Below are 9831 nucleotides of genomic sequence, written 5' to 3'. Positions count from 1 at the left end.
ATTCTTCCAGGAGTAGGTCTTTGTCTGTAGCCTACCCCTTATTAAACACACCTGAACCAGCTAATGCCTTTAAGATCACTAGAAACTTATGCCGCATTCCATTTTTAGGAATCACAACAACTCCAACTTCACAATCCAATATGGCTGCTCAAAACAGTAGTAATAGGGTAGAGTGGGGGAAAATGCTCCCCTTAAGGACTGTGTAATTTTTTTTCTGTAAAACAAAGGTTAAATGTGTTCAGAAAAGTTATCATAGTTTTAGTGACACTGACATAAAGTTTTCATGTTGTTAGATTTTTTGCCCCATAGGTAAATTATTAATCAATAATAACGGATTGCAAAATTATAATAGCCTATGATGCTAACTCGCTAGCTAACTAGCTACCTGATGCTAACTTGAGGTAATTTTTAAATATAAAGTAAAGTAATTTTAAATATTTTGATTCAATTAACTAGTTAGAATATATTTGATGGAAAAACAAAAGATTTGATGTTCAGAATAGAATAACCAGAGTAATTGCCCATTGCCCCAAGGGGGCGTTTTACCCCACAGACTATGTTTGAGAAAATAATTATGTCATTCTGAAAATATAATTATATTTTTATTAAATAACACGTATTCCCTATCTACAGGCCCTACTGTTCTCATATCATATATAACTGTGATGTTCTACAAAACAACAAACTTTCAAAAACGTTTTTTTCTTACTGCTGGAAAATAGATCATTTACTGTGAAATCTGTTTTCTCTTCGGTACATCACCAGTGTAAGCTTCATGGTGAAAACTTCCACTTCACTCTCGTCAACGTAGTCCATAGTTACAATAAAAGTTGATCTTCTTGTGGTTATTTTGGGAAAAACAGTAGGGCGTTTTCCCCCACTCTACCCTTATATTATTTATTAGTGGTGCATGCACACAGTAGTATCCAACCTTTATTTGTGGACATGATACTATGGCGTTAACTGTGCAAAATACCGCTTTTTATGTGTTTTTAATTGAGTGGTATTGCTAACAATGGACGTGTCCATCTTGGTTGTCTGACTTATCTACTGGAGCACGGTCCACTTGAGTGTGACGTCATTACCAGCTTTCAAGGTAATCCCACATCCAGGTAAATGGAACGCAGCATTATAAGCAGGTTTGTTATAGATAAACCTTGCAGGAAAGTTGCCCTCTAAGAGCATGATTAGATAAACCTTGCAGGAAAGTTGCCCTCTAAGAGCATGATTAGATAAACCTTGCAGGAAAGTTGCCCTCTAAGAGCATGATTGGACACTGCTTTAAACACAGCTGCTTATCTAGACAATAGACAGTAGGGTGGCCCATTAGGTTTTGGAACATTTCTGTTGTCTCTATGGTTCCTCCTCCTGCTAGGCTAAGGCTCTGTGTACACAAGTCTTCCAGAAATTTCCAGATATACAGTGCCAGTTTATTGTATCTGACAGAAGCCCCATACTTTCAGCCCCCACATAATATGCAATGTTACATCATTGTGTAGCCATTAAAATGTCAACCCTCCCCTAAACCCCAATGTCTCAGGAGAGAGCAATTAATTTGAGGTGATTCTGACCAAAGAACTATTGCTGCATTTGCACTGAGGTTAAAAGTTTTAGCCTCAGCAGTTGCCTCTGTGCCTCTAAATCAAACCCAGGGTGTTATACAGTGTTATACACAAACTCTGAATCATTGAGTTCAAAGACCAGTGCATTGGGATGACATTATCAGCAATCTTGAACACATTGCACATTTAACAGCCTCATTTTTACTGCACAGATGATGAACAGGCTTGTATGATTCACCCACATACTGCACTCAGATATGCACTGAATATTTCATACAGTTAATCAGACAGACCTTGTGTGAATGCGTAGCTTAAGAACTGAACTGCAAATGTGTTCCATGTGCATCCACAGAATTAAACACATGTCGGATGGTGAGGATGTTCTGAGGATCTGAGGAATGTCTGTGGGCCATTTGAAATGCCTTGTGGTTCTTGGCCTTGGTTATTGTCATGATCCACTACAGCTGGAAGCCGTACGTGCTGCTGCATGGTCACTGTATTTAGATTACGATGTGCTAATGGTGTTGGCTAAGGAAAGCATCACTTTCACTATTCGTACATTATGTGTGGTTAGCAAAGTATTAAACTTCGCATTTAAATTTCACCTGGTAGAAGATAAAATGACCATAGGTTTACATTAGAGGAGAGACCCAGGCCATAAAGTATTATAGGGACATGGGGGGTGAACTCTTTTGACCAGTAAGTAACAACCCAGAACATATTAGAACATCAACTGCAATGCACTAACAACCTCTTAACACACCGTAACAACCTCTTAGGACCATCCTGGCAGAGAAACATTTTTCATAATTCATATGGTATATGTATTTTGGAGGCTACCCAACCACTGCTGTCAGGGCCGTGAAAAGCGAAGGCAACTTGACATCTTGTCCTGAGCCTGGGCCCTGGAGGGCCCAAAAATTCATCATGATTTCAACCAAGGTAGACCTTACTTGTTCCATAAAGTGCTTACAACCATGCCTAAAATTTGGATATGAAACAAAAAAATACATGTTTTGGTAGCTAAACTGAAAACTGTTGTCTGCGTTTATCTTGCACTGTAAACTGAGGGGCCCGGGACCAGTATTACCAGTAATTTTGACGAGCGCAAACGTTAGTAAATCGTGATTCATTTTAATATTCTCGTCCTATAAATTTTGCGTTTGAAAGGGAAACTCTTAAAAATACATATTCAAGAAGGTCAGGCGCAAAAAAAAAAAGCCTTTTCAGCACTAATTCTTCACTTTAGTAAATCCTGACAGTACTATTTTAAAGCCAAAAGACGGTTTGTGCTGGTGCAAACTGTTAGTAAATCTGGCCCCATTATGCGTTAAGCGGTGTGGGGTCCCTGGTTGTCACTCAATGCAACAAGGGCTCAACTTTTACTTTAGAAGTCTCAAGACACCCAGAACACCTTAGAAATATGGTAGCAAGATTTGTGCATTTCGTTCCAATTCCGGCTCTCATGTCTAAGGTTTAGTTCACACTGCAGGCTAAAGTGGCCCAAATCCGACTTTTTTGCCCAAATGTGACCCATATCTGATTTTCTTATGACAGTCTGAACAGCACAAATACGATTTTTTCAAATCAGGCCCAGGCCACTTTCATATGTGGTCCTAAATCGGATACATATCAGATGTTTTGCAATGCGACTTCAGTCTGGACGGCCATGTCGCATTTCATGCGATTTTTACGTCATTGAAATGCGACAGATGTCACAATTCTGCACTGGAGGAAATCGTGCTCTCCTTCTTATCACTTCGTTATTTAGGCTCCGATTGCACATTAACTTAAAAATTGCTAAACACATGCTAACACGAGCAGCATCCATTTTTATTTCCGCAAACACAGTGTGCTGCGTCTGACGTCACGTCTTCTTCTGCGCATGCGGGTCACTTCAGGGCTGTATATGGTTTACACATGAGACTGATGGCAGTCGCATTTAAATGACAATGTGAACAACAGCGCAAAAAAATTGAGCATTAAGACCTGCAGTGTGAACTAAGTCAAACATCCATACATCCAGTTTTCAAACCGCTTGTCGTATGTAGGTTCGCAGGGATGCTGGAGCCTATCCCAATGTCTCTGGCGTAGGTTGGGAAAAACCCTGGACAGATGGCCAGTCCATCGTAGACCTAAAACTCACACCTATGGACAATTTATTGTCTCCAATTGGCCAGTCTAACAGATCTAGTTTAATTAAGATAACATGCTAACACTCTTCCTGACTTTGTAAATCTCTTTGATTAAAAAGTGCCAGTAATTATCATAGGGAAAAGAGGTGAGGTGAGAACAGACAAGCTTTGCCTTTTAAATGGATTGTCTGGTGCTTGTGATCAATAATCCCAATTGATTTTGGTCAAACAGCTGTGAAGCTACAATCCATTCAAAGGTTCTCAAAAATATGAACAATAAATCCGTTGAACGATGGTTACCTTTGTACAGAACAAGAATTTACACTACAAAGAGCAGTGAATAATACAAAGGGATCACACTGTTCTTTATTAAAGCATGTTTACTTCAGAGAGAGGATTTGCATTCAAACACAGCATCTCTTATTGACAGTCAAGATGATTTGCAGATTCTATTGAAGAAATGGCAGCATCATTTAGCAGGCAAATGTTGAACACACATGCCATATCCAAGATGAAGCTGCAATGAGTTCACTTTGAGCATCAAAGGAACATATGGGGATACTGGAAATATATTACAGATATGCAAACTAGATGAGTGTAATATTACTTCCAGATACATATTCTGTCTTTGTGTGCTGTATGACAAAGGTTGTGCAGTTACAACCATTCTGAACTACTTGTTTTTGCCCAGTTAGGAAACTTTAAACTTTTACATATTTCTGGAGAAAAAACTTGCCTTTGCAATATTTGCCTCTGTAACTGTGTACGGCTGCTTACCAAGCCAAGTCTTATCTACCCACAAGTTATAAGTCTGTATAATATGATTATGAAGTATATTTCTGTCATGACTCACTTGCTACTGCCAATGCATCCACATAGATGCTGCTGTGAGTGTGTACTGCTGCACATATAACACACATGAAATTACCCCTGCATATATGACATACATGGAATCGCCCAGTAGCAGATCTATACAGGTGGAGCTGGGGAAGGTGGAGGATTTCTGAAGTGCACTGCAAACTGCTACAGCAAGCACCGGCCAAGTATTTGAATGTTGATCAGCCACCAATCGGCTGCTCCATGTGAATAATGATGTGATTATATCATACTGAATTAGAACCTATCAGCCTGCACCATCTAGAGTTTCATGACAGAAGTCAGGGTCCTCCTTCAGAGAGATTATTTGGTCAAATGATGTTCCTGACAAGGCTATGTTTATACCAGGTATTAAGATGTGTTTTTAGTGAACCAATCTATGTTGCATGGCTTATGAGTGCGCTCCCCACACAAATGAGAAGAATAATGGTGTGTGCACACCAAAAGCAAAGTGAATATTCGCATCACGCTATCGCTCTAGATTACTCACGTTATGTTTTTCGTGTCACTCACGTGAATAAAATCATTGTGCAATGCTCTGCTTCATTTTCTGATACAACCGGATGTGTCAAACTGGACATGTCCATAAGCTCTTTGCATCATGTAAGTTTTCTGCTCAAGTTGAAATTTTTTAACTCGCGCAGAAGAAGCGATTGAGGCTTATATCGCACATTCATGGCAATCGTGTCACCCAATTTGCATCATTCACTTCACCAGGTGTGAATTTGCATCTTTGCATTGACTTTGTATGTAATCTACTAACGTGAATAATTAAATTCGCTTTTGGTGTACACACACCTTAAGGCAGGTGTGATTTTGATTATAATCTGTGTGCTTTTGATTCAACTCAGCAAAGTTTCAATTACTTGTTTTGGTGTGCTTTCTCACAAAATGTTTCTGAACAATTACATATTATATGAGTGGGTGCAAGTGGGCAGACTGTGGTCCAGGACATGTTGAGGAGATATGAGCACTACACTTGCAATCTGGATCTCATGCGCTTCGGACTACCTATGTAGTATCTGATCACCAAATGTTTTTTGGTGTGGCACCTGTAATTAGCACTAAGCACTTGTGATCCAGTCACAAAAATTGGATGTTACTGGCAGGAGTAAACAGTGACTCAGGACTTTTGCAATATGTTTGTGGAAAGAAAACCAAATCTTCAAAAGCTAAAGTACAAAAGTAAGGATAGCAACACTATCCATTTTGCTACCTTTTTGTGGGTTGTTGACCAACAGGTGTAAACAATTGCCATTTGAAAGACTGTGGTTCTGACCCAAAAAAGTATAAATGTTAACAGAATCCAGCAGGGAGAGTAGGAGGGGAAGCAATCAAACTCTGATTCCGATCAAGCAATTGTACCAAATATGAAAGTACTCTAAGTACCTCTGATGAAAATCAAAGTGCTAACATAGTTTTCCTCACCAAGGTGCATGATTAAAGATATCGTTCGGGTAGCACCAACGGTGCAGGACGAGTTACCCAAAAAATTGTGCTTTTGACCACATGTTCACTCTTCATTTCTCAGACTGCATCTGTCTGCACCCTCCCCCACTTCTTTCCTGCAGTCTATCCCTCATTAGTCTCACTGAGGTCGGTTCACACCTCATTGCCACCTCCATTCATTGCTGCATTTGGTGATAAGCCCCCTTTAGTAGGTCAATGGGACCCTTTCAGATTCAGCTGCCTGCTTGCTTGCCAAAAGAACAAGAGAGGGACTAACAGACAATTAGTTAGATTTATTCCTAGGCTTTGCCATTGTGGAAAATAAGCTGAGAGGAACACTTCCTCATTTCAGAGAATGTATCTTTTGAGTCTTACCAGCATCTGGTCTCATAAGTGGAGTTAGGGATGATTAAACCATTTGATGGTCTAATGGGCAGTAGGGGTATATAGTCATTTCTCTGTCACTGGGAAAATAATGTTAAAGTAACTGATGTTTCAATAAAACGTGTCAAAAGAAAATAAAACAGACAAGGAAACATTAGTCCTGAGGCCCTTTTGGAACATGAGTGGTGTGTCACCCATTGCGGAGGCGTCTGCTGTCTCCCTCTTGGACTTTGCTGTTGTTTGGAGAGCAAATTGGGTCAATAAAGGTTTTAGTAGAGAGAAAATTGTCACCTCAAGCCCTGTGAGGAAACCTTACAACTGTCAACAGAACACTGCCAAACAAATAAACAATGTTCAAATTGGAAATTCAGAGGAAACTGTTTGGTTGTTTTTCAGAATGAAATACACTTGACTTTTTATTGTAATGTTGCTGTTTTTACTTTTTAAGACATTTATTTTCATTTTAATTATACAGCTTGACGAATGTGTCTCTGCTGCTCAGGTCCACTGCAAAAATTCACAGGACAAACATTTTATTCTCTCTCCTGAGCTCACTGAGTAGGCTCTAACATAGGGGACCTTAGTGGGCCCCCCTTCATTACAGAGCCAGGATAATGGCCCCCAACAATGGCCGTGCTGCTACTTAAGCAGACGCTTCAAGGATCCACGGATGTTTTCTGTGCTATAGTACCTCCAAACTAATTGGAGTTTGAATAAAACAGGAGATGTTATCTGGAGTTTGACCGAACCTTTTCCTGCTGTTGAGATAAAACATTTGCAAACTCTTAACTTTGTTGTGGTCATCTTTACTATGCAAACACAAACCGTGTCAGGGGTGTGTGGACATTGTTGTCACAAACACAAAGAATGGACGGAACAGCTTCATCTACAGAGGATAAAGAAAGGGGACTTATCAGTCATTCCATGTATCTATGTCTTTTAAGCATTTAGAATGAGTAGTTCATGCATAATGTCGATTGTCGACATATTTTACTTTTTTTATTTTTTTTATTTACCTGGCTTAACCAGTCTGTATCTTTTTGGTCTCAGTTTTTCAATGTAATATGTGACCCTGGATAGCAACACACACACACACACACACACACACATACATATATATATATATATATATATATGACCGTGGACCACAAAACCAGTCATACGTTGCACAGGTATATTTGTAGCAATAGCCAACAATACATGTATGGGTCAAAATGATACATTTTAAGTAAGATATTAAGTAAAGATCATATTCCATGAAGATATTTTGTAAATTTCCTACCGTAAATACATTAAAACTTTATATTTGATTAGTAATATGCATTGCTACGGAGTTAATTTGGACATCTTTAAAGGCGATTTTCTCAGTATTTAGATTTTTTACAATTTATTTATTTAATTGTTTTTGCACCCTCAGATTCCAGATTTTCAAATAGTTATATCTCGGCCAAACATTTTCCTATCATAAGAAACATCATACATCATCTCCATACATCAATGGAGAGCTTATTTATTCAGCTTTCAGAAGATGGATAAATCTCAATTTCAAATAATTTACTGGTTTTGTGGTCCAGGGTTATATTATATAATATAATATAATATAATATAATATAATATAATATATAATATAATATAATATAATATAATATAATATAATATAATATAATTAATATAATTAATATAATATAATTAATATAATGATATAAAATAATATAGGCTAATATAATATAATAATGTTATATAATAATGTTGTAGCTATATTTAAAATGTAGAATGTCATTGTTTTTCTTTTAAGCGAGGGATTTTATAGGATTTTTAAGAGGGGCTTGGTGTGACAGAAACTACAATCCCAGGATGCATTGGGTGAGCTGTTTGGTAGTCCTGAGGTGTTAGTGATGGAGGGGGAGTCAGGTCTTTCTGCTCACACTCCTCCATCCATGAGTGCGGAATCTCGCTGTATCCTCTGAAGTGCAGAGGGAGGCCGACGACACGGACTATCTTCAGACTAGTGAAGTAAAGTTAGTTTCCGGAGGCTAGAACAATTTACACAGAGGACTGCGAGTCGCATTTGAACGTTTTGGTTAGTTTTGACTTTGAGAGGACTGCCGACCGAAGTAGAGATTGGGGTAAAAGTTTTTTCCCTCTGTTACCTTCTTTTCGCACGAGTACAAACAAAAACCGCACGGGTGGGATTTTCAGAAGAAAAAACAGACGAACTCGGTCGGAAATCGCTTCCTTGGGTCTGCAAGTGAGTCTTAAACGTTATGCTACTTAACGAAATCATCTTGACGCGATCTTGAGGACGAGCACGAGTCTCTGCTGAGTATATTCACTCATTTCAAACGATTCTCGGACGACTCCAATGAAAAACTGAGTAACGACCGAGTGATTTATCGAAAACCCAGAAGGCTACAACAGAGGAAGAAATGTGGAGTTGCGTCCAGTGACTATTTGGGAGCCTGTATTTCATGAACTTCTGAATCTGATCTGGGATTGACTCTATTCAGAGAGGATTTGTTCCAGAAAGGAAAAGGTGAGTAACGCCTGTAAATGGACTCTAGCATGTTCGTCTGTAATAAAATACAAATGCTTTGCTGCTTTATGGAATTTGAATAATAGGCTAGTGTTTTTATAAAAACACGCTTTTTGGGAAGAGTTAGATGACAGTTGAATTTAGTTTCCAGAAACGCGTAAGTTATAGCCTACTATTTAGGTTATTTCATTTTCCTTTCTCTTCTTTTGCACACTTTTTTGCACCTTGCCTTGAATCATTTTGATTTGTTAAATTTGTCTCTTTTAATACATTAATAAATAGCGTACATTTCTTGACATTAATTTGAAATGTATAGAAAGGCATTTTGACTGGGCAGTTTGTTTAAATGTTAAATTTGTCTCTAGCTGAGGCTGACTAGATTTTATTTATGTTTTTCTCCATGGTTATCGTATGAGGATACTGTGGGATCTCATAGCTTTCATCATCAGATGGCTCCATATCTTATCTGTTATGAGAACAAGTTGATGCGCGTGCCTGTACTGCCATGCGCGCTCTCGAATAACATCTCATATTTGAAGCCATCCAGTACAGTACAACAAAAAAACAATTTATCAGCAACTTTAGCAAGAATAGCTTAAGACATTATAGCTCTCCTGTAGATACAGGTAAATAAAACCTTTCCTGTTTCACTTAGTGGCTTCTGCGGATAAGGTGTTTTGGGTTGTTCAGCTTGTGTAACAGCTTTAAGCTAATAAATTATTATTTTATTACTAGTCAGAAATGGGACCTGACAGTTTCCTATCATTTTGAGTACACATTGCCACTGCAATTTGTTTAGTATTGTTATTGTGTACATGTAATATTGGCCCTCCATCTTGAGGTTTTGCAGATCCCCTTTGCCAAAATAAATGCCTGAAGTTATCTTGATGTG

At 38.4% G+C, this 9831-nt stretch overlaps 1 protein-coding gene across 2 annotated transcripts in view; it reads left to right on the top strand.

Moving 5' to 3' along the window:
- Nucleotides 1–8265: 8265 nt before the first annotated feature.
- Nucleotides 8266–9831, top strand: part of fgfr1a (fibroblast growth factor receptor 1a) — a 42787-nt gene continuing 41221 nt past the window's right edge. For both annotated transcript variants that reach the window (XM_058784025.1, XM_058784023.1), the window contains exon 1: nucleotides 8266–8939. The gene's annotated coding sequence lies outside the window, so the exon portion shown is untranslated. The remainder of the gene's footprint in view (nucleotides 8940–9831) is intronic.

The sequence above is a fragment of the Onychostoma macrolepis genome, chromosome 08 (genome assembly GCF_012432095.1).
Source record: "Onychostoma macrolepis isolate SWU-2019 chromosome 08, ASM1243209v1, whole genome shotgun sequence".
In the NCBI taxonomy this organism is placed as follows: Eukaryota; Metazoa; Chordata; class Actinopteri; order Cypriniformes; family Cyprinidae; genus Onychostoma; species Onychostoma macrolepis.
This window is presented reverse-complemented; position numbering and strand designations above follow the sequence as displayed.